This window comes from Heloderma suspectum, chromosome 8, assembly GCF_057233095.1.
Source record: "Heloderma suspectum isolate Gila_16-S chromosome 8, 16-S_ref, whole genome shotgun sequence".
NCBI classification, from domain to species: Eukaryota; Metazoa; Chordata; class Lepidosauria; order Squamata; family Helodermatidae; genus Heloderma; species Heloderma suspectum.
In genome coordinates this window covers 33,853,206-33,878,066 of record NC_139465.1, presented here as the reverse complement: position 1 = coordinate 33,878,066, position 24,861 = coordinate 33,853,206, and the positions used below count along the sequence as shown (strand labels likewise).

At 42.6% G+C, this 24,861-nt stretch overlaps 1 long non-coding RNA gene across 2 annotated transcripts; it reads right to left on the bottom strand.

Moving 5' to 3' along the window:
* Window positions 1-2,250: 2,250 nt before the first annotated feature.
* LOC146339007 (uncharacterized) lies at window positions 2,251-24,759 on the bottom strand. Of its 2 annotated transcripts, none has more exons than XR_014784601.1 (3): window positions 24,675-24,759; window positions 5,489-5,588; window positions 2,251-4,731 (listed from the first exon to the last, which is right to left on the bottom strand). It is a non-coding gene; the product is annotated as an uncharacterized LOC146339007 (long non-coding RNA). The 2 variants fall into 2 exon arrangements; XR_014784602.1 differs by lacking the exon at window positions 24,675-24,759 and adding an exon at window positions 9,197-10,459.
* Window positions 24,760-24,861: the final 102 nt, after the last annotated feature.

Genomic DNA, 24,861 nt, shown 5'->3' with positions numbered 1-24,861 from the left:
AATAATGACACTGACCATGATTATTGTAAGGATTACAATAGAATTATGTGAAGTGGCTACTTATTCACTATTGGGCCAGGTTTAAAGTATTAGTACTAGTGTACAAAGCCGAGTGCAGGACAGGAAGGCCTGGCATGCTATGGTCCATGGGGTCATGAAGAGTCGGACACGACTGAACGACTGAACAACAACAACAAAGCCCTAAACAACTTGGGACCAGTTTACCTGAGAAAGCACCTCCTTCCTTACCAACCTGCCCAGTCACTGGGGTCATCGGAGGGCATGTTCTCAGTGGTTCCACATGGACACATGGCCTGGCTGGAGTCCACCAGGAAAAGAGTCTTCAGTGTAGTGGCCCCCTTCCTGTGGAACTCCCTGCCTGTGGAGGTCAGGCAGGTGCCAACGTGGTATTCCTTACTGCGCCTCCTGAAGACACTGTTATTTCGGGAAGCCTTCCTTGAATGAACAGCCAGAGTTTATTAAATTTGTTCTTCTTGGAACTTGCTTTTTTAAATGGTTTAATTGTTTTAAAATAGTGTTTTATTCTTTTATCCTTGCTGTTCACTGCTCCAGAATCTTTTGATGTGGAGCAATATATAAATATTGTAACTAAATAATAAATAAGTGCTTGGGATATGCTAGAAGCATTGTAGAAAATTAACATTGTATGTGTATGTGTACAGGATGAGTGTGTTCATGTATATGCATGTATGTGTAAGTGCGTGTCTGTGTACACAGCACATATGCAGTCTCCGTCACCCCGGCAGACACCCAATGGGCATTCTGGACGAAAAAGGCTGAGCACCCCTGTTCTAAAGGAAAGAGTTGTTCGACAGTGGAACAGAACTGCCTCCTTCGTTGGTGAACAATACTTTGGTGGAGGTATTTAAGTAGAGCCTGGATGGCCATCTCTCAGGGGTGCTGTAGGTATATCTCGCATTGTAGATCCTGCATTGAGCAGGGAGTTGATTGGATGATCTCTAAGGTCCTTTCCAACTCTCTAATTCTGAGGTTCTATTATACTTATGTATTACATTTGTATACTGTCCAATAGCTGAGGCTTTCTGAGCAGTTCACAATTAAAACCATAAAATACAATTCGACGAGATGTAATATAAAACATTTACAAGTTTAAAAATACTACATACAACCAAAGTAAATTAGCAGCAGATACAGCCCAGGAAAAGCCTGTGTGAAAAGGTGTGTTTGCAGGAGGCATTGAAAAGATAGTACATTTTCTGCCCCCTGAACTGCACGAGGGAGGATTTTCCAGAGAGTGGGTGCCACTACAGAGAAGACCCGCCATCGAGGTTCTTCATCGAGGTTCTTGGGGGTTGGACTCGATGGCCTTGTAGGCCCCTTCCAACCCTACTATTCTATGATTCTATGTCGACATTCAGTTCATTCTGGAATGACCAGCAAGGTCTCCTCTAAAGACCTTAGACATCGCCTGGGTATATATAAGGGAAAGCATATATTTGAACACAACAGTCCTAAATAAATAGCACGGTTCACACATTTGAAACACTGTAATCATCCACTCACATCAGTAAATGTATACATTTCAGTCTGCAGGACAGTCAGAGAAGGATCAAATCGGGAAGGGAGGAGGCACCACATTTTAATTCCACTCTGGCCTGCCCAGTAGCAAAACACACTCCAACCGACCCCACGGCAGACAGGCTGATCTTGCCCAAGGGTTGTCAAAAATCTAGAGCTGGCACTGTGTACAAAGACCTGCAGGGTTCCTTGGAACAGTGGTGGCTGGTGGTCATGATTTTGGTGGGGCTGTGCTTCCATTCTGGTTTGCACTGAGAACCAGCCAGCACTCCAAAGGAGCTATCCAAAGTGCTGAACCCAATCCTCAGAATAGGTTCAGCGTCTTGGAAAGCTCATGTAGGGTTCTGGCTGGTTCTGACTGAAACCCAGAATGGGACCATGGTCCCACCGAAATGGCAGCCACCAGCCTCCGCTGCCCCCAAACACATTTGAAAGTGTTGTTTTAAGTAAATGACATTGTTCGCACAGGTGGCACTGCTGCAATCATCTCTTGGTTTTTCTGACGTCACTAATTGCATGGAAATAAGCTTGGAAGTACATGTGTCCATGGCCACATGGGGTGGCAGTGATTGCAGCTGCTTCAAAAAAGGCACTCTGCACATGTTTAAAAATACCCATCATTGTTATTAGTTCCCATGATCCATCACTGAGCCTTTGCTTTAAAAAACAAACAAAACAAAAATGTTCTCTGGATCAAATATATAACTTTACTACATACTATATACTACTTTAGGGGCCGCAGCGGCTTAGTGGTTAAGACGCTGAACTGCAGACCGGAAGGTCAGCAGGACAGCAGTTCGAGACCCGAGTGCTGCATGACGGAGTGAGCTCCCATCTTCAGTCCCAGCTCCTGCCAACCTAGCAGTTCGAAAGCAAGAAATTGCAAGTAGACAAATAGGTACCACCTCGGCGGGAAAGGTAACAGCGTTCCGTGCACCTCGGTGTTTAGTCATGCCAGCCACATGACCACGGAAGCGTCTTCGGACAGCGCTGGATCTTCGGCTTAGAAATGGAGATGAGCACCACACCCTAGAGTCGGACACGACTGGTTGGGGACACCTTCACCTTTTTATATACTACTTTATACAAGCTTACTGCAGGCAGATATCAAAAGATATTGTAAACAGCCCTTTCCCTCAACTACAATTGCCTGTCTAAAAACTTGAAATTGCAAACCTATGGATCCACTTCTATGAAAAATTATGCTTCTGAAATGAATGCTGTAGAGGAAAAGCACTCCTGAAATGTTAGCTCATTTGCTCTGCCTGCTCTTTTCCTTTGGGGCATTTCCTTCAGACACATTGACAACTTCCATTGTCCCAGAGTGTTGAATGACTTAGGTCTGGATTTGGTTGTGTGTAACACTCCACAACCCCCATTCCATCTCCTCTCTAATAGGCTCCTTTGCTTGCATGAAGGAATAAAGGATTTGATGCTAACGAACAAAAGCACAAAAGCGCAACAGGAATGTGTCCTAATTAAGCAGGGCTGAGTTTGTAAAGTAGGAAATGCTGGACGGGAAAGGACCCCAAATCCCAGATGTCAGGTGGGTGGGAAAGTTGGTGGCTGTGGCTTTCAGTGGTGATGGGGAAAAGGTACTCTGCATGTGTTTGGAGACACTCTTGTTTTTTTCTGAAAAAAAGTGAAAAACAAATCCAGCCAAATAGCAAGTGCAACTCCACTCCACCATAGGGATTGCCACATAACCGCCCCCCCCAAACCCACTTCTCAGATTAAGAGGGTGTCATTTTTAAGCCTCATATCTCCTTGCTAGGAAAACCTATACCTAAAGTATTTCTGAGTTTGAGGTAACTCTTAATGGTGTAGGTACAGGGTCGGTAAGGAAGATGGCAACCTTAGCTTTGCAAACCAGACATCAGATTGCGAAACTGGTTGTGCAGCCTGATGTCACTGGGATCCAGAGAAAATGAACAGAAGAAAAGAAAAAAAGAAACTCATTCTTTAATGGATAGAATTGTGAAACTGAAGTCTGATTTGCATGCGTGTGTAGAGAACATATCTTATCAATAGAAGATTTGCAGTTCACCATATGAATCGAAAAGCTGTTTGGGATATTTAGCCCTGAGTAAATCAACTGGCTTTTCATGGAGCCGTTTTATTGTCTAAACCCAGACTGTCTGTAATCTATACCTTTCACCTTAATATGACAGGCTTTTCCTTTTACAATCTAGCTTTAAATAAGGCTGCAGTGAATATTCAGCCATTTTGATTTCATGGGCCAAAGTTAGCAATTTCAGTGGGGTAGATGTTCCTTCCCCACAGCTTCCAGGTGTGAACAGCCACCATTTTCCAGTTAGGAGCTCTTGTTTCCCTAGGTTGCTGCTGCTTTGGTGCCATTTTCATCCCTGGCTGCTGCTGCTTTCTCTTTCCTGGATTAGTCATATGAGTCATCCTATGCAGTCAGGGATCACAAAGTGAATGGGATGATGTCACAATGCTAGATAGCTGATGATGACATCACTGGAGACAGTTGAGGGCAAATTCAGAACAAGAGCAAGGGAGGGGAATGGAAATGAGCAGGCCAATATTTTTGCAAGGAGTAGAGAGAAACTCCAAAAGCATACGTTGCTTTGGTTCAGTCTTAGTCTTAAAGTGACTCCAACAAGGTCTAAACTATGCACGGTGTTAAATACATAGTGTGCAACTATACCTCACTTTCTTTCTTTTTTACCACAGTGTAAGTGTGTAGGCCCTGAGCTGGATTGAGGCCACCACGCATGGGTAGGAGAGGATTAAACCTTCCCATAAATTTACCCCCCAAACACACACATGGGGGCTAAAAACGGGGGGGGGGGGAAATCCCTCCATTGGTGCCAACTCTGAGATAAAGAAGAGAGTGAAGATCACTACGTATTTAATGTAGCATAGCCCCCAAAGACTCTGGAATAGTAAGAAGTATAACAAGAAACTACCTTGCATCTACCTTGCAGCACATCTTGATTATTACATAGCCCAGCTCTTTCCTCTTTCTTGTCTTATAAGAGATTTTTGGTAACAGATGAAAAATGTATTTAATCTATGGGGTGGTTAGTGCTACGGTCTTTATTCAGGGAAGCTATTTTAGTCCGTTATTATATTCCACTGTCCATCACCAATATCGGCAGGAAGATCTGCTTCTGTGATTGTTTGTCCTCATTATGGAAAGTCAGTCTGCAAAAGAGAGAAAAGGAAATATCTAAGCATCGGGTCTCTATATCAAGCAATTTTGTAATTCAAAAAGCTCATTCACAATCTGAGATAATTATTTTATTCCCAACCCCACTAAACTTCACTGGAGGCTCTTTCCTCCCTTATCTGCAGAAGTCGGTATGAATCATAGATACAACGAAGCAATTTTCTGTTTAGAACCACTACTGAGAGCTATATTTTTCTCTTCAGCTGAGAAAAATATATTAATGTATGTTGGAATCATTTGGAACAATGAAAATGGGTTCCACTTTAAATGGAGGAAGAGACACCCGATGCAGTCGGAGCCCAGCAAAGAGACTCTAGATAGACTAATGTGTTTGAATTTAATAGTTCCTGAAGGCTGCAATCCTATACTCAATTACCTGGGAGTAATTACCACTGAACCCAACTGGGCTTACTTCTGAGTAGACATGTATAGGATTACACTGTAGTTTTCTGGAGACAAAAAAGGCTGATCGTCATTGGTTATGCCATGCAGAATTTCAACCCCTATCATTTGTATTTGCTCTAAAAAGTAATTTGCCTATATATAAATTGAATATAAATGACATGTGTTAAATTTGTTAATTATAGGCAGGATTCTTTAGGCAGAATTCTGGAATAGTATAAAAAAGCCAAGCCAATGGGTGCACACAAAAAATGTGGGTTTTAATACAGTTAGGTACAGCCCAATATTACTTGATAGTTCCCAGTGCATTTCAAGACACATAAATGCTACCTTCCATCCACAATTTGGAAAGAGGAGCTGTGTCTCCAACTAAAGTAAGATCAGTTGCCATCAGTGGAACTTTGCCATCAGCTGCCATCAGTGGAAGGACCTGGGAAAGGACAATAATGCATACATTATTGGAATTATTGGGAACTAGAGCCTTTGAAGTCAATGGGGTCAATTTATTCAACACTTCAACATGCATTAGGATAATGCCAACTAGGAATGTCAGGCAAAGGTGTATTGGCCCTGATTTGATATCATCTCATGGGACTGCCAAAAATGTATAGGCATTTAGTTTGATCCTCTTGCCAGGCTGCTGCACACTCCTGAGAATCATATGAAAGTTCATGTGTGTGCAACTATTGTAATGGTTTGCATAATGGAGCAAAGAATCCTTTTAAAAAAACAAAACAAAACCCTGTTAATAAATATTATTAAAATTGGAAATAAAATCAACCGCTAACAATTGAACTTACACTTGTAGAACAGAGGAAATAGTATAAATGAGAATAATTAAAGTGAGTATAATTCAAACATACATCTCGAAGAATATTCACTAAGATGCATGAGAAGTCTCTTACTGCTTCCATAATATGTCATTCCCAGTAGAGGATCAATGATGCCCAATGCAACTGAAAGCTAAGATGCACAGTTTAGAGGAGTGGTGGGGAACGTGTGACCCTATAGATGTTGTTAGACAGCAACTCCTATCAGCCCTAGCCAGCTCAGCCAATGGTAAGGAATTATGGGAGTTGCAGTCCAAGAACATCTGGAGGGCCACACGTTCCCAATCACTGGCAACTGGTAGAGAGACAGCCTTGATGGAGCAGATTGTTTATATGCCTGGTTTCCACTGACTTAAAAAGACGGCATAATGCCAAGCAGACTAGAAACCTTAAAGGGACAGACTCCTCTACAGAATAACTGTCAGTGACAATACCAGGATCCAAAAGTAATTTAGTATTGGGGATATGCTGTCATCCTCCTGATCAAAACACTCAGGGTGATCTTGAGACTGAAAATTAAATCATGGAAACATCCAAACAAGGAAGTGTTGAAATAATGGGTTCCTTCAATTATTCTCTCACACACTGAATAAATGTGTGTTCCACATCATGACAAAGAGTTAATTTCTTGATAGCCTAAATAACTGTGCTCTAGAACAGTCAGTCATGGAACCGACCAGAGGGAGGCAATCATGGACTTAATCCAAAGTAGCGCAAAGGCCTAGTGTGAGATGAGAATGTTATTGAACCAATTGGAGCATGAGTGTTCAGAATCATGTGGAGAGACTCCACACATAAATGAGACTTTCCTCTTCAGAAAGTCGCCTTCCATGAGTAGAGGGAAACAACCACTAAGAGATATTTTAAATATTGTCAGCGGTATATAAATCTAAAAAAAGAAGTAGTGACAATGGAGGGGGCAGGGGCTATTGCACTCCCTCTCTTTGTGTGTTTACTCTCTCCAGTCTAGGAATGCCTGAATTCCTTATATTCCTTAAAGCAATTAATTGCTTAATTCCTTAAAGCAATAAGGAATGCTTATTGACACTTAAGAGTGTCAATAAGCATGTGATCCAGTAGACATTGTTTACTTGGATTTCCAAAAGGCCTTTGATAAAGTCCCTCGCCAAAGTCTCCTAGGCAAACTTAATAGTCATGGAATAAGAGGAGAGGTCCCTTATGGTTAAGTAACTGGTTAAAGAACAGAAAGCAGAGAGTGGGAATAAATGTTAAATTCTCACAATAAAAAGGTAAAGGTGTCCCCAACCAGTCGTGTCCGACTCTAGGGTGCAGTGCTCATCCCCGTTTCTAAGCCGAAGAGCCAGCGCTGTCCGAAGACGCTTCCGTGGTCATGTGGCCACCATGACTAAACACCGAGGTGCACGGAACGCTGTTACCTTTCCCGCCAAGGCGGTACCTATTTATCTACTTGCAATTTCTTGCTTTCGAACTGCTAGGTTGGCAGAAGCTGGGACTGAAGATGGGAGCTCACTCCATCACGCAGCACTCGGGTCTCGAACTGCTGACCTGCCGACCTTCCAGTCTGCAGTTCAGCATCTTAACCACTAAGCCACAATGCAGGGATGTAAACAGTGGGGTCCCACAAGGATCTGTGTTGGGACCAATGCTTTTTAACTTATGAACAGGTTAATCATTTATCAACATAAATGATGCGGAATTAGGAGTAAGCAGTGAGGTACCCAAGTTTGCCGATGACACCAAATTATTTAGAGTGGTTAAAACAAAAAGGGATTGTGAAGAGTTCCATAAAGATCTTTCCAAACTGGGAGAATGGGCATTAAAATGGCAAATACGGTTCAAGTGTAAGCAAGTGTAAAGTGATACATGTTGGGGATGAAAATCCCAACTTCACATATATGCTGATGGGATTTGAGCTGGGAGTGACTGACCAAGAAAAAGATCTTGGGGTTGTGGTAGACAGCTTGATGAAGACGTTGACCCACTGTGTGGCTGCTGTGAAAAAGGCAGATTCCATATGGGGCATAATTAGAAAAGGAACTGAAAATAAAACTGACAATATTTGCCCTTTTACAATTCAGTGGTATGACCGCGCTGTGTACTGTGGGGTACATGGAAGGAGCCTCCTCGAAGATTGTTGTACAATTGGGCGTACCCTCGTAATGGTGCACTGCGCCGGCTAATCCTTCTACCACCTGATCGAACTGCAGCTCGGCGGTGTGGCGGTGGCTACATTTTGGCAGAGCGGTTTTCTCCTTGCTGGCTGTGACAAGAAGCGGGGTGGGGTGGGAGCTTGGACTCCGGGGTCTGAAGCTGGAGCACTGTCTCTGACCTCAGATCCAGGGATCCAAACTACCTTATCCCGCACCCCACCCCCAGACACTGTCTAGGAACCATAGGATTGCTCTCTAAGTTGTTTATGTTTTTAAAACTGATCTTTAAAACCATTCTAATAAAAAAGAAAATTACCCGAATACTGACTTTCCTTCTTGGTCAGATATATGTTAGTTTAGTCATTTTCAGCAATTTCACATCTTTTCTGAAGCTATTCAGAAAGGCATCAGCTTAGAGTTGTCATTTCCTTTGAACACAATTTTCTTTGCACAGGATTTGTAATTTCCCAACAAGAAATATGAAGGGAACTGTGTAAAACTGTGACTATTCAACAGTAACAGACAAGACTGAGGAGCAGGCTGACAAAAATAGTGTACAAAAAGACCACAGCTATGAAACAGTCCTCTGGAACTATGTTGCTGATTTCTTCTTAGGCATTGTTCTATTTTTTAATTTTATTTAAGTAATTAGCCACAGCTTTGTGACAGAGCCCAAGCTTTGTATATACCTTTGGGCTTCTCTAGTTTGAACAAAACAAACATTTATTTTATATCCCACCTTTTCACTGTAAATAGGGCCTAAGGGGGTAGAATCCAACTAAAGTCCTACTTAGAGTAGACCCACTGAAATGAATGGGACTTAAGTTAGTCACTAAGTCCCATTCATTTCAATGGGTCTACCCTAAGTAGGGCTTTAGTTGGATTCTACCCAAAGTGACTTAACAAAAATACCAAATAAAATACAAAATTATAATTAACCCATAAAACCAAGTCAATTAAAAACACATAAGTGAAATTAAGACATAAAAAAATAATCAACACACAACAGTTAAAATCTACTTCAACAAACAAGTCAGCTTAAAACCCAAATGCCTGAATAAAACATCTTTGCTTACTGGCAGAAAGACATCAAAGACGAAGTTAACCTGGTCTCCCTTGGCGGGGAGTTGCAGAACTTGGAAGAAGCCATCAAGAAGGCCCCACTTCATATTCTTGCCATATGTGCTTCCGATGGTGGTGGGACAGAGAGAAGGGCTTCTCCAAAAGATCTAAAAATCCCGGCAGACTCATATGGGAGAATGTCATCAATAGCCTTATCCCAGGTTGTGTAGGGTTTCATAGGTCACTCATAACCAGTACTTTAAATTGGGCCTGGAAATGGACCAGCAGCCAGTTAAACTGTTGTGAAAGGGAGTCACGTGGCGCCCTGTAACTGCCAGGAGCTGTGATAGCAGTGCTAGGAAAGGCCTCCACCACACACAGACAGGGCTTCTGCCAGTTGGTGCAGAGCGTACTCAGCTAGAAGAAGCAAAGCGGTATAAAGCAATTCATAGCCAGAATACTGAGCATTGATGTTAGCTGGTGGTCTGAACATTGGTGTTAGCCGGTAGTCTTTTGTCTTAACACAAAGGAAGAATCTTGCGGTGCCCTTCTAGGATGGCCAGGTGTTCTACTTTACAGAGGACAGTCCTCTATTTTGGAGAGCTGACAGAGAACAGTTCTCTATTTGCAGGTATCTTCTGTTTTAAGAGATGTGCAGCCCAAGTCTGGTTTAAAGTCAAAGAACCCTAAGGAGGGAGAGCAGCAGTGGACTTGAAATTTCCCATCCTCAGTTATCACCTGAGCGAGCACACAGATCACCTGGTCAGTCTTCTCTCTATGGTAGGATATATTGTTCTTCTATTTAAATTATAGCTATTTTTTTTCTAACTTGCACCTATACATATAAATTTGCATATGCAAATGTTATGCAAATTGGTGTCCTCTTTTCTTGGTGATGTATTTCCTTGGCATTACTTAAGTGGCCACCCTACTTAGGATGAACAGAATTGCACTTCTGGAAGCCTTGTTGGGAAGCAGAATCACCATTTCACTGATGCTGCTGTGCTGCCAAATTTCAGCAAAAATCAGGGGTGGCAACAATTTTAGCAGGGAGGGGTGCGACCCCCAGACCCACAGAAGTTGCCTGTCCCTGCTTTACACAGTAAATGGAGAAGTATTCCAGACTAACCTTTTCTATAACATACTTTAAAAATATTGTAGAAATCTTCTTTTCAGTGTTCCTCTATCTGAAAAAAAACCTTATGCCAAAATAAATCCATTAGTCTTCAAGGGCTTCTCTACATGAAGCTAAAATCTCGCAACTTTACTGGGGCTTCTGCTTCCGGATTCCTTACGGGATTACGATCATCAGCGCCATTCCACAGGATTTTCTCCTTTTTCTTTCTTTCTGGGCAAGTTCTATATGTTTCATTATAAAGCCACTAGATGGCACTGTAACATTGCTGCAATGAAGCACCATTTCATCAGTACACCATAGATACACTGCAGTTCATAGCGGGAGGAGGCAAAATGTCGGACTTTTGTCATCATGAAAAAGAAATGCAATAAAGTTTACAAAGAGTGGGCGGTGTCCTGGAGGATGACAGCATGGTGTATAGGACCTCTGAACTTCCGTGAGTGACTGATCACAAATGCACAATAAATGCCTCGTGTAGAAATGGCCTAAGTGTCTTCAACAAGACTCTCTCTCTCTCTCTCTCCCTCTCTGTCTCTCCGTGTGTGTGTGTATGTGTGTGTGTGTGTTTTGGCGTCTGTCTAACACTGCTACCCCTGGCATTTGTCATGTCAGCTTTCTGATGGCAGGTCTACACTACAGGTGTGAAGGTTGCCAGTTGATGACAATTTTGTCATTCCTGACCCTTTCCACACCCACAAAAGAATAAGACTCTGCCACTCCTGGTTTTTGGAGATACAAGAAAATCATGCAGGTCATATTCTGTCAAACTTGATGAGTAAGAAGTAAATTTGCTCTTGCCTTCCAGAGTTCTGAGCAATGAGTGCACAGGCCCTGGGATGACTGACTAGCAAGTCAAGCAGTGATGCTGTACTTCCCTTCTGCCTATTTCAGTGATGATTCCTGGCACTGCAGATTTAAAGCTTTTACCACAGCTTAAATAAGCCCATGAAGCAATACAGGAAAGAGCAGACCACTATACTATAAGAATGTTTAGCAAAAGTATTCCAAATAAAAGAAAGAACCTGTAGATCAATTTTTAAAATTTCAAAACATACATCAACCCTTATCTTACCAATACATCATCATTCTTTTCTTATTGCCTGAGGCTTGTATGTCTCTGATAAAACTGTGTTGGTGCACAATTGGTGCACAGGTTCTGCAGAAGGTGTTTATTATGTAGATATTTATAGGTATCATCAAATGCACTATACTTTGAAAAAAATGGTTTATAGTGATTCTATGAACAAAATGGAGGCACTTATCAGAAAGCTAGGTGTGCTGAGTCTCCTTGAAAGGAAATATACATATATGCAAATTAAGGGTGCAATCCTATGCATGTTTAGACAGAGAAAAGGCCTACAACACCCAGCATTGCCCAGCCAGCATGGCTGGCTGGGGAGTGCTAGGAGTTGTAGGCCTTTTCTCTGTCTAAACATGCATAGGATTGCGCCCTAAACCATGTTTATCAATGCTTATCAAATTTGCAGGCACAAAATTGGGTGGGATAGCGAATACCTTGGAAAACAGAAACAAAATTCAAAGTGATCTTGATAGGCTGGAGTGCCGGGCAGAAAACAACAGAATGACATTTAATAGGGATAAATGCCAAGTTCTGCACCTAGGAAAAGGAAACCAAATGCACAGTTACAAGATGGGGAATACTTGGCTCAACAATACTACAAGCGAGAAGGATCTTGGAATTGTTGTAGATCACAAGCTGAATATGAGCCAACAATGTGGTGTGGCTGCAAAAAAGGCAAATGCTATTTGGAGCTGCATTAGTAGAAGTATAGCTTCCAAATCCCATGAAGTCCCAGTTCCCCTCTACTCAGCACTGGTTAGGCCTCATCTGGAGTACTGTGTCCAGTTATGGGCACTTTAAGAAGGATGCAGACAAAGTGGAGAGGTTCAGAAGAGGGCAATGAAGATGATCAGGGGACTGGAAACAAAGCCCTATCAGGAGAGATTGAAAGAACTGGGCGTTTTTAGCCTTGAGAAGAGAAGACTGAGGGGAGATAAGATAGCACTCTTCAAGTACTTGAAAGGCTGTCACAGAGAGGAAGGCCAGGATCTCTTCTCGATCACCCCAGAGTGCAGGACATGGAATAATTGTAATAAGTGCGGAGCACTTTTTATCAGCTTAGGCTGGTATACCAACTACGCCCTTATCTGGACAGAGATAGCCTAGCTACAGTTATCCATGCTCTGATAACTTCTCATCTGGATTACTGCAATGCGTTATACGTAGGGCTGCCTTTGAAAACGGTCCGGAAACTTCAGCTGGTCCAAAATAGGGCAGCAAGATTGTTAACAGGGACTGGCCTGCGAGCTCATATTACGCCAGTACTTTTCCAGCTGCACTGGCTGCCAGTCCATTTCCGGGCCCGATTCAAAGTGCTGGTGTTAACATTCAAAGCCCTTAACGGCTTGGGGCCAGGTTACCTGAAGGATCGCCTCCTCCCATATGTGCCTGCCCGGACCTTAAGATCATCATCAGCGGCCCTTCTCCATGAGCCCCTGCCAAAGGAAGTGAGGCGGGTGGCTACTAGGAGGAGGGCTTTTTCTGTTGTGGCACCCTGGCTCTGGAATGAGCTCCCTAGTGAGGTTCGCCTGGCGCCTACATTGTACTCCTTTCGGCGCCAGGTGAAGACCTTTTTATTTTCCCAGGCATTTTAGCTTTCTAAATTTTTATCTTTGCTGTTTTAAATCTGTATTTTAAACTCCTGTAGTGATGCTAGGTTTTATTGTGGTTGTATTGTTATATTGTGGTTTTAATGTTCTATATATTTTAAATTGTTTTATTGTGTGTTGTTTGGTTTTAGTTTTTGTGAACCGCCCAGAGAGCTTCGGCTATTGGGCGGTATAGAAATGAAATAAATAAAATAAAAATAAAATAAATAAATAATGCGCTCAAGTTACAAGATGCCAGATTCCAGCTGAACAGCAGGAAAAACTTTCTGATTGTTAGAGCAATACGACAATGGAACCGATTTCCTAGGGAGGTGGTGGGCTCTCCCACACTGGAGGCATTCAAGATGAAGGTGGACAGCCATCTGTCAGGGATGCTTTGACTTGGATTCCTGCATTGAGCAGGGGGTTGGACTCGACAGTCTTATAGGCCCCTTTCAACCCTACTATTCTATGATTCTATGTTTAACTGATTGATCATAAACTTTTAACTGCTTAAATAGTCACGTAATTAAATGATTTGATATATTGTCAACATTTCAGTACTGGTATTTTTTCAGGTACTGAGATACCTTATCTATAATGATAAAAGAGGATGTGTGTCTGTCTGTCTGCACCATAGTGTGAAGACTGTGAAACCTAGTCACCTGAAACTTTATTGTGTAAAATGCATTAATTTTGATTAATTTAAATGTGTCTTATGTGTTTGAAGACTGCAATTCCATCTTCAGTCATTAGGCAGGAAATGTTCCTAACCAGCACATAACTTTGCAGTCGATGAAGTTCGAAGCCAAGGGTGAGTAGTCTGAGAGACAGAGTTATACAGTTCCCCTCCTACCTGCCATAGGAAAAACCCCCTCAAGGGGGAGGAGTGGACACACCCCTCCCTCAGGGGGCTTTAGAGCTATGCCTAAGCATGCTTCACCAGACAGGGCAGGCACAAGGTCTCTAACAGCTGCATAATTTTGCTTGAAAGTTTCGCTGTATCAAAAGAAGAGGTATTCCAACCTGTGTAAAGCTGGGTCTGTTCACTAATAACTTAATAATCTAAGGCTACTCAGCATTGTTAGATGGTAAGGCCATCTTGAATATTTTCTTTTTCATTCCATATTGTGGTAACACACCAGAGGTTAAATAAAATATCACAGGCAGAAATTCAGCAACTTCCCTCAACATTGAGATACAGTGCACATATTGAACTGCTGCCTGACACTGACACTATTAAAGGTAGAGAGCTTCAAGCAGAAAAAAGGTGGCAACCCTATCTTTCCTAGTCGTCAGAGCCTTTGGTGAGGTACCTGTGGTGAAAACTGTAACAATGACAGTCCCAAAACTCTGAGCCTATCTGCAATACAACTTTATATGAAATCAGTTGTATATATAACTATCATGGGTTCCTCAGTGAATCTTGGGAATTGTAGTTTTATAAGTTTGCCAAGTCTCCCTTTTAGAGTACTACAGTCCCCAGGGTTCCCTGATGCAAAGTAATGATTGTTAATAATTCTAGGGGGTGCAGATAAAACCTAATTTCATAGTGACCCAATACTGCTTTCAGTGCATATGAATACCTTAGCATACCAGGTCATTACCAGTGGTGGGCAAGCCATGTAAATATGACAATCCCACAACAGTAATCAAGCATCTGAGATACTGTGAGAATGCCATGTTTACGACCTTCTCTCTGTTATGATTGTATTTGATTTCAACTCTTATCTGCTGAAAATCACAATAATCATATATCCTGCTGAAAGATATTCCATGAACCATGCTGAAAGATCACCACCACGATGACTGCTCTTCCCTGAACTGCCACCACCACCAGCCATTCCTGCAGGCTGTAACAGAGGGAGATGAAAAGGGAAGCAAGGTCATTCCACCAAGAAGCTGATGGAGGCATTACTGCTTGATGTGTTGCCAAGAGGCAACGGTTCTTTTCAGACTAAAAGGAACACACTAATGGGTGAAGGCTAAAGATTTATTAAGCAGGAGCAAATCAACAGAGTGATTAAAGCAGAAGAAAGCGGACGACTACAGAGTAAGATCATACAGCCCTAGAGTTGCCAGGGAATCTCATCAAAATATGGTAATGGACGTGACTCTAACAATGATCTGGTCATATGCAGAACCTCTCTGGATCAGCCTGCATCAAGATCCCCACCCTGGGAATGTCTCAGGAATTCATATATACTATTATGCTGCTAACTCCACCACTATTCTGAAGCTCTACTCCAATGTCTTTGAGAATGCTTGGCAGATAACTCCATCCCAGGTACTCTGGCTAATGGTGAGATCTTGCCAGGGGCTTATCTACTAGCCTTTCAACCTGTACAGTTTTGATAACAGATAATTGGCCGTGGGAACTAATGAGAAGTATAGCTAACCACTAAAAGCAACAGGGCCAACTGGAACTCTAGGCATGACATGAGAAGGAGCACTTTGTTGTACACCACCACCTCCTCGAAATAATATTGTCTTCCACATTTCTACTACACTTGGTGAATGATGGGAGGTAAGTGACTCCAGACTTAGTCCAGTTCCCATCAATGGTTGGTTGGTTGGTTGGTTGGTGGGTGGGTGGGTGCAGAGTCCTCTGAGGAAAACACTTGGGAAATTGTGGATTATTTTATTTCTTTAGGTTGCAACAGTTCTGACGTTTCTCGGATTGCTTTTTGTCTTTAAGCTAGGGATGTAGGGCTTGTGTAAAATCAGTTCCATCTGTGTTTCGTGGATTGTCAGTTGCCTTTCATTCACTGTCCACCCATTGATAGAATCAGATTTTGTTTGTTTGTTTCTGAATTTGCATGAATGTGCTTGTGCAAAAATGTGCAAATTCCCCCCAAATGCCTATTTTCACGCTTTAGCCTATGGGGGAAATGCACATTTTTGGCTGGGTTTTTTAAAGTTTGCATATCTTTCTATGACTAAATTTGGGAAAGTTAGGAAAACTGTCTGCAAGTCTGTAGAATCCACCCAACAGGGGGAAAGCTGGTCCATTGTAGAATCTGCTGGTCGGATTCAGGAAAATCTGAACTCATTTGGTTCCATTGAGGATTTGTCCAACATCTATACTTTAAGCACACCAGGATATCATGGTGATTTTGAATACCCAAGTAGAAAATATGGCAGGTTTACTAGGATTCTCAATTCATCTCAATTCACCCAATTCATCTGCATGTGTATAGTGCTGAGGAAACTTTTAAAAGCACCACTTGACATTTCAAATCAATTCCATCTCTGAAATTGCGACACTGGTATTGCTTGTTATAAAAGAGCCTTGCGGTACTAACTCTCTCTCTCTCTCTCTCTCTCTCTCTCTCTCCATCCATCCATCCATCCATCCACCTATCTATCCGTCCAATTGGTAAAGTTTAGACCCATTAATTCCACAGATGAAGAATTCAATAATACCTAACGGATGCAATTGCTAGTGACCATTAGGGGAATGTGCTCTACAGCATGACAAAATTACTAGCACTGGCTTGTATGAAGCTCAGGGGCTGGCCATTATGCTGAGTGTTCTAACCTTATCAGTAAAAATTTGCTCATAATAGGCTCAGTCCTATTACTTACACTGCCAAGCTTCAAAGCAATTACTTGAACTTGTTTGTTGTTCATGTTGGTCTCTAGAAGTGCTTTGAGTGGTAGCTCATAATCGTCTGATTTCATATTTTCTTTCTTTGCTGACAACCATCACCCCCCACCCCCACCCCCGATAACACAGTACAATGACTTCTGTTTGGGCACAACAATTAGGGATGTCAGAGAAATCTGCAACAGAATCAAATGAGTTTGGATTTTGATGAATTTGACCGGCGGATTCCACAGCAGACTGGCTTTCCCCCTATCAGGCGGATTCTGATGACTTGTGAACTAGTTTCCTAACTTCCCCGAGTTTGCATAAATTTCATCATCGAAAAATGCATAATTTTTAAAAATGGCCAAAATGCATATTTCCCCATAAGCTAAAGTATGAAAATGCACATTTTCCTGGGGATTTTGCACATTTTGGGGGAATTTGCACATTTTTGCATGCACGAATTTGCGCAAATTCAAAAACTAAAAAAATCCTGATTCCATTGATGGGCGGACTGCAGAATGAAAGGTGCCTGACAATCCACAAAACACAGACGGAAAAGATTTTACACAATCCGTACATCCCTAGGCACAATATTTTTTTTGCAATTTAGGACTTTGGGTTGGTGGTGTAGGTTACCACCACAGCTCTCAAATGAGGCAGGGAAGGGGGAGTGTTCTTCCAAACTTATGATTTTAAGTTGCACATCCTTCAACTTTTCATTGAGGGAGATGGAAAAAAAGGTAAGTGCTGAAACAAATTTGCTCCCTCAAATTCTTATCTGCAAATTTTGATGTCAAATATTCATTGAATATTCACCAACTGTTTACTATCTCTGGGCTGGATCGAAATCCCATAATTAATTTACATCTCATTGATTTCAGTGGGTCTAAGTATGACTAAGTTTGGAGTCAACTTTTAAGAATGACTAAATTATGTATTTATTTTGTTTATTAATATTTATTACAAAATATTTATATACTACGTACCAATATTTATATGATATATACTATTATGTACCTAATATAACAAAAATCAAAGGCTGCAACCTTATTGAGATGGATGGTCGCCTCTGACCTCCTCTGAAGTCAGAGGAGACCACCTATCAAATGCAGGGAAGCTGAAGCATGGAAGAGAGAATTCCCTCCATGCTCCGGCTGCCCTAAAATTTATCTTAGACACCTGAGTTTGGGTGTCTAAGCATGGCTTCAGGGAGGGGGCAGGAACAGGGCTGGAGACCATATAGGAAGCGGTCTAAATCAGCTTCCATGGTCTCCTCCCCATCCCCAGGAATGCCCCATTTTCACCCTTTCCATGCTCCGTGTTATGAGCATGGAGAGGCATGGAGGGGCAGCTGTGCCGGCTATGAGGGTGGGGAGGAGAGCGTGGTTTCCTAGCTCTGAAAACTCCTGTCTCCTCCAGATGCTGTCTAGGGAACATAGGATTGCTCTCTAAGTGGTTCACATATAAATATTAAAAATCACATTTAAAAACACTATAAAAACAATCCCAACTACAACAACCATACAAAACAATGCAAGAAACAGTAAGATGGAGCAGCATATAATTAATTGTAATTCATTACAAGCCAGACAAAGCCTGGATGAACAAATGTGCTTCAGGAGGCATTTCAAACATACCACGTTTTCTGCCTCCTGAACTGCAAGGGGGAGGGTTTTCTCACCGCCACCAAGAAGACCTGCTTTTGACATATTATGTGGCAACATTCTGCTGGTTGTGGAACAACCAGCAATCTGGACTTAACCCTATGTTTCACATCCTAGGGTATTTTCATTTGATATTTGATGGTATTTATAGTTAACACATCATGATGGCATTTAGTAGGTATGACACTTTTATTATTAATTTCAGTGTCAGTATATAAATTTCTAGGTAGCTTACAGATATATTAAAGACAGAAAAAAGGTACAACATTGCATATAACAGTAAAATATAAATAATCAATAAAATTAATGGTATTAATCTTTAATAAAAACAGCAGTCATCATAAAAGAGTGGACTGTCCTGAAGACTCTGGCCAACAAAGCTGACATTTGATTATATTTCTTATTTGACAGTTGACATTAAATAGTATTTGACTGCATTTGGCACCTGATATTAATATCAATCCATCCTCCTACATTATTTGTATTCCTCTTCTCTGTCCGCTCAAGGCAGCTAACATTACTTAACACTTGGGACGATAAAAATATGTATAAGAACAACATTAAATATACAGTCTCTGACAAGCATAAATTGCCTTACACCCAATAGCACCACTTAGTCAGACACATTCTATCCCAGCTATAGCCCTTTTCAGGTGTTCTAATCAGCATGTGGTGTGAACACATGAGGAGGGGAGCATTTCCCCTGCCCCCCTCTGTTCTCGCTTTCATCACGTTGAACATGTGGAGGGGGACTTTGTGAAGATGATGGCCTCCTCTATCTGTGGGGCCTTTCAACTTGATCCAGAAAGCTGATTAGAATGTCTGAATAGGGCTTTTGTGTTCAAAATGTTTCATACGTATAATTCTTCCAAAAATCTATTGGTGTGAACAAGATTAAATGAGATATTTAATTTTGTGTTTTGCAACACAAAACACCTATTATAGTAAACACTTCTGGGAAAGGTGTTCTGAAATTGATGGACCACCAGAGAAAAGGCCCATTCCGTGGTCTCCACCTACGTCTCCACTGAAGATGGGGACACTTGAAGTAGTGCCTCCAAATAAGAGCTTAACAGCTGGGCAGATTCCTACAGTATTAGGTAGGGATGTGTGAACTCACCTCTGTCCGGGTTCTCCGGATGCCGGCCCAGCCCCTGCCCCCGCTCGCTGGTCCCTGGACCATGCTAAAGCCCCTCCCGCGCTCAGTGAGCACCCCACACTCACCCCAGCAGCCTCATCGAACTCCGTGGTTGCCATTTTAAAAATAAAATAAAATGACGATTGTAAAAATGCGCCTGTTTTGTATGCGCAAAAATGTGCATTTTTGTGAATGCACATATTCTCATGTGCAAAATGTGCAGTTTTGTGAAGGCATACATTAGTATGTGTGTGAAAATGTGCATTCTCATATGTGCATTTGCAAAAATGTGCATTTTCACATACGCAAATATATGCATTTGCAAAAATTCCACATTTTCATGTGTGCGCAAATATGCAAATTTTTGCGATTGCCATTTTATTTCTCAAAAATGGTGATGGTGAAGCTCAACAAGGCTGCTGGGGTGAGTGCAGGCCATTTGCCAAGCGCAGGCAAGGGTCGAGCAGGGACAGGGGCTTGGTGAGAGGGGCTCAGGAGTGTGGGCAGGAGCGGGTCTGCTGGATTCCAGGACTGAATTGGGTGCCTGCACCATCCCAGCCTAGCATTAGGCAGTCCTTTATATACCTGGGTCTCATTTATAAAGTTTTTATTGCTCTTGTCCCATCTGGTCACGGAATGACCACCCAGAAGAGATTCTGCTCACCTTGTAAAATGCAACAGATACATTTGGAGGAGGAGAAGAAGTAGATGAAGACCACAAAAAACAACAGGCCATCTATCGAAATGGGGAAAAAATCCTTCATGTAGGGCTAGTCTATGACCTGGTTCACATGTCACAATAAGAGGAACCCCAGCTTACCATGTATGAGCTGTGTGCTCAGGAGAGATAAGCCCAAAGTCCGGATTCTCATGTCAGACTAAACAAATCATGGACTAAATGTCTGTGGTTTGTTTAGCTGCCCCCACTTGCAGCATTTACAAGCACTTTGGAGAAATCCTGGCTTACCGTAATGTGCAAAGTCTCCCTATCTGTGATGTTAAATTCACCTTTGCACTATGGTTTTTAAAAATGCGAATTGCACAATTAATAGAATTCAAGGAGGTGTGGAGAGGGTACTTAACATCTTATTCCTCTGCTGAGGAAAACCCTTCTTTTGAAGTTGGTATTTGCTTTGCGGGAAAATGTCCCATTATCAGCAATGAAGGATTTCCTTCCAAACATGTGTAGTTTGGCCCCGAGACAGAGGCGTTTAAAAGAGCTGCAGGAGACTTCTGCCACTGCAGGTTAGACCAAACAGGATGAACTGAACAATTATTTTTTGAAGAGTTGCCTCAGGTTTGAGCTGTATCACAGAAAATTTGGTTCCCACAGCTGATTTCTGCTAGGGATTTCTGAGGAAAGGAAAGGTTCCTCCTGTGCAAGCACTGGGTCATTACTGACCCCTAGAGGGACGCCGCTTACGCTGGAGTTTTCATGGCAGACTATAGCGGGGTGGTTTGCCATTGCCTTCCCCAGTCGTGACTACCTTTCCCCCAGCAAGCTGGGTACTCATTTTACTGACCTCGGAAGGATGGAGGGCTGAGATGACCTGAGCCGGCTACCCGAGACCCAGCTTCTGCTGGGATCGAACTCAGGTCGTGGGGAGAGTTTCAGTTGCAATACTGCCGCCTACCACTCTGCGCCACACGAGGCTCAGGGATTTCTGAAGCTATACATTAACCTTTAAACAGTGCAGCTGTTAGCAACCTGGCCAAATGGCTGGGCAAATACTCCTTTATATCTTAAAAAGAAACCCAAGCTGAAGCACTGTGAAGAGACAGACAGAAATGGCAATCTTTTTCAAAGCATATAGCACAGCTTAGAGAAGAAACCTGTGCTAGTCTATACTGATCATCAAGAGAGTTTCACTCTTGGGTAAATTACAGAAATATTCTAAAAAAGTATTCAAAGTGGTTAAAATGGGCTCCAGATAATTATTATTTTAATGGCATCTCTCAACTGAAGTCTGTGCTGCTTCAGTCAAATCTATCGACTGTTACATTACGTTTTGAACTGAGGCTCTGGTCACTTGGGAGGATGCACACATTTATAAATTGTGGCTTTCCCTTCAAAACAGGTCCAAGTGGGAGGAGCGATCTTTAGCCCTTCATTTTGGAATTCTGCAGGTTTGCTTCAAGTGGGCATGTATGGAACTGGCATATGTTCATATCAACAAGCCAAAATTTAAAGTGCCTGGTTTAAAATGCTGGTTTTGACCTTTAAAGCTTTAAAAGGTTTGGGACCAAGTTACTTGAAGGAACACCTTCACCCATAACAGTGTCTGCACATTAAGATCAGAAAGACAGACCCTTCTTATTTGTCTGCTTGTGGGATCAGTTAGGTGGGTGACCAGACGTGAGAAGGCCTTCTCTGCAGTGGCCCTGTGGAACAAGCTGCCATCGAGGGTTTGCCATGCTCCATCATTGCAGGCTTTTAAGAAGGCCTTGAAAACATTATTTTACCTTGGCCTTCTCGTGATATGACTGCTATTGTTGCTGTTATTGCAGTGGTGGTGGTGGTTGCTGGTTTTATTGTTGGCTTTTGTTGTTGTTTTTATTGCTATTTTATTGTGTATATGTTTTATCGCTTTTAATATTTTAACTGTTTTATGTATTTTATTGCTGTAAGCAGCCTTGGTGGGGCTTCTGTGTCAGGAAAGAATCTGAGCATGTGGAGATATCAAGCAGCTCAGATTCAGAATGGGAACAGCCAGAACAGGGGGAGGCTCCCTCCCTAGCGAGCTCAGATATGGCAAGGCCTTCTTCCCAAGACCTTGGCGCACAGATGGCTTAGCTTGAAAGCCCCCCCCTTTTCATCCTCCATGAGAACCCAGGTTTCGGGGGAGGAGGAGAGTGAGGGGCATGACTTGGGGAGGAATGGTAGGGTCCATCACAGAGTGAAGCAGGAAAAGTTAGAGGTGGAGCTCAGACACACGTCCAGGTTGGCTATGCATGATAGCCTATGTAGGAGGGAGCCACTGTAAAGGAGGGGCATCCCCCCCCCCAAGGTACTCTGGCCAGGAAGTTCTCATTCAGACTGCTGGCGACTTTTCTAACTTTCACTTTGGCTCCTCTATTGGTATTCGTAATTGTGTGGAGCAGCTGTTTCCTTTGTACAGTTTCCTCGAATGTGCATTTGTAAGGAACCTGGTCATTAACTAACAAAGTAGTGAACCTGAAGCCTGGTATCCTAGCATGTGGTGATTGCAAAGGGGGAGGATGAAGGAATGTTACATTCTGCCCTGAAAGGTGGCCAAGAAATATTGTAAATAAATAATAAATACAAATCAGAGCTTCAGTGCAGTCCATTGCAGCTCCTAGTTTTGTATCCCCTCCATAACCCTATGTTGCAGATGTGTGTGTTTCCTTTAAATGTTATGGTACTTACCTTGAGACATATGGTGATCGTGATGGAAACATACAGTCAGGGCCAGAAATATTGGAACAAGGATAACTGTTTTGGCAGTTGGCCTCTGTATACCACCACATTGAAGTTGAAAGGAAACACACCCAGATGGGAGCAAAGTCAGGACTTTCAGCTGTAATTCAAGGGGTTGGACAAAAGTGGGGCGTGAACCATTCAGGAAGGACAGCCAGTGGCATACACACACACCCCATCGTTGGTGGCTCATAAGTAATGGAACAAATGGCTGACAAGCAGCTGCATGGCCAGGTGTGGCCTGTTTCCTGGGTACCCCATGACCAATCAAGCAGATGAAAGGCCTGGAGGTGGTTCTGAGTGTTACATTTGCATCTGGTAGCTGTTCACTGGAACTCCCAACATGAAGTCCAAAGAGGTGTCCATGCGAGCGAAGGAGGCCATCATTAAGCTGAGGAAACAAAATAAACCCATCAGAGAGATAGCAAAAACATTGGGAGTGGCCAATACAACAGTTTGGAACATCCTGAAAGAGAAGGAATTAACTGGCAAGCTCAGCAACAGCAGAAGGCCTGGAAGACCACAGAAGACAACTAAAGTGGATGACCGCAGAATTCTGCTCATGGTGAAGAGGAACCCTTTCACAACATCTAGCCAGGTCAAGAACGCTCTTGAAGAGGTAGGCATGTCATTGTCAACATCTACAGTCAAGAGACGGCTTTATGAATGTAAATACAGAGGCTTCACAACAAGGTGCAAACCACTGGTAACGCTCAAGAACAGAAAGGCCAGATTAGCCTTTGCCAGCAAACACCTAAAAAAGCCTGCCCAGTTCTGGAATAAGATACTTTGGACTGAGGAAACCAAGATTAATTTGTGCCAGAATGATGGGAAGAGAAAAGCATGAAGAAGGACAGGAACAGCTCATGATCCAAAGCATACCACATCATCTGTCCAACATGGTGGAGGCAGTGTTATGGCATGGGCATGTATGGCTGCCAATGGAACTGGGTCACTGGTGCTTATTGATGACCTGCCTGCTGATCAAAGCAGCAGGATGAATTCTGAAGTGTATAGGGCTATACTTTCTGCTCAGATTCAGCCAAATGCTGCCAAACTGATAGGACGCTGCTTCATGTTGCAGATGGATAATGACCCAAAACATACAGCAAAAGCTACCCCAGAGTTTCTCAAGGCAAAGAAGTGGGATGTTCTTCAATGGCCAAGTCAGTCACCTGATCTCCACCCAGTAGAGCATGCTTTTCACTTACTGAAGACAAGACTGAAGGCAGAAAGACCCACAAACAAGCAGCAGCTGAAGGCAGCTGCAGTGAAGGCCTGGCAAAGCATCTCGAGGGAGGAAACTCAGCATTTGGTCATGTCCATGGGTTCCAGAGTACAGGCAGTCATTGACTGCAAAGGATTTTCATCCAGTTATTAATGGCAATCCTTCAGTTGGAAATGATGTTGGTTTGTTCCATTACTTATGAGCCACCAATGATGGGGTGTGTGTGTATGCCACTGGCTGTACTTCCTGAATGGTTAGTGCCCCACTTTTGTCAAACCCCTTGAATTACAGCTGAAAGTCCTGACTTCGCTCCCATCTGGGTGTGTTTCCTTTCAACTTCAATGTGGTGGTGTACAGAGGCCAACTGCGAAAACTGTTATCCTTGTTCCAATATTTCTGGTCCTGACTGTATATGCTGGGTAAAAAAGGATGGTGTCTAGAAGCAGAAGGATCCAACACAACCGCCCCCCCTCCTCCCAAGCACTGGGAAATAACCAGACAGTTGAATTATAAGATTTGAAGGCACCTTCCTTTGCCTCAAGCTACCGTACCTAAATAACAGTGCAGCGAACACTGTATTTTCGCATGAGTACATCAATTGAATGAAACAGATTACTGACCTATCAATCTGTTCAGAGCTTGCTATGGTGTAGAAGTAAGATGAACTGCCAACTCATCTGGACGAAAAGGCATAACACATCCAGCCTGAAGCACGCCATCAGAACATAGCAAGGGCGTAGACATAGAGAAAGAGAATTGTTTAAAAAATGACCTTGCTAGAAAATCAGAATTGCAAGTCACTATGGC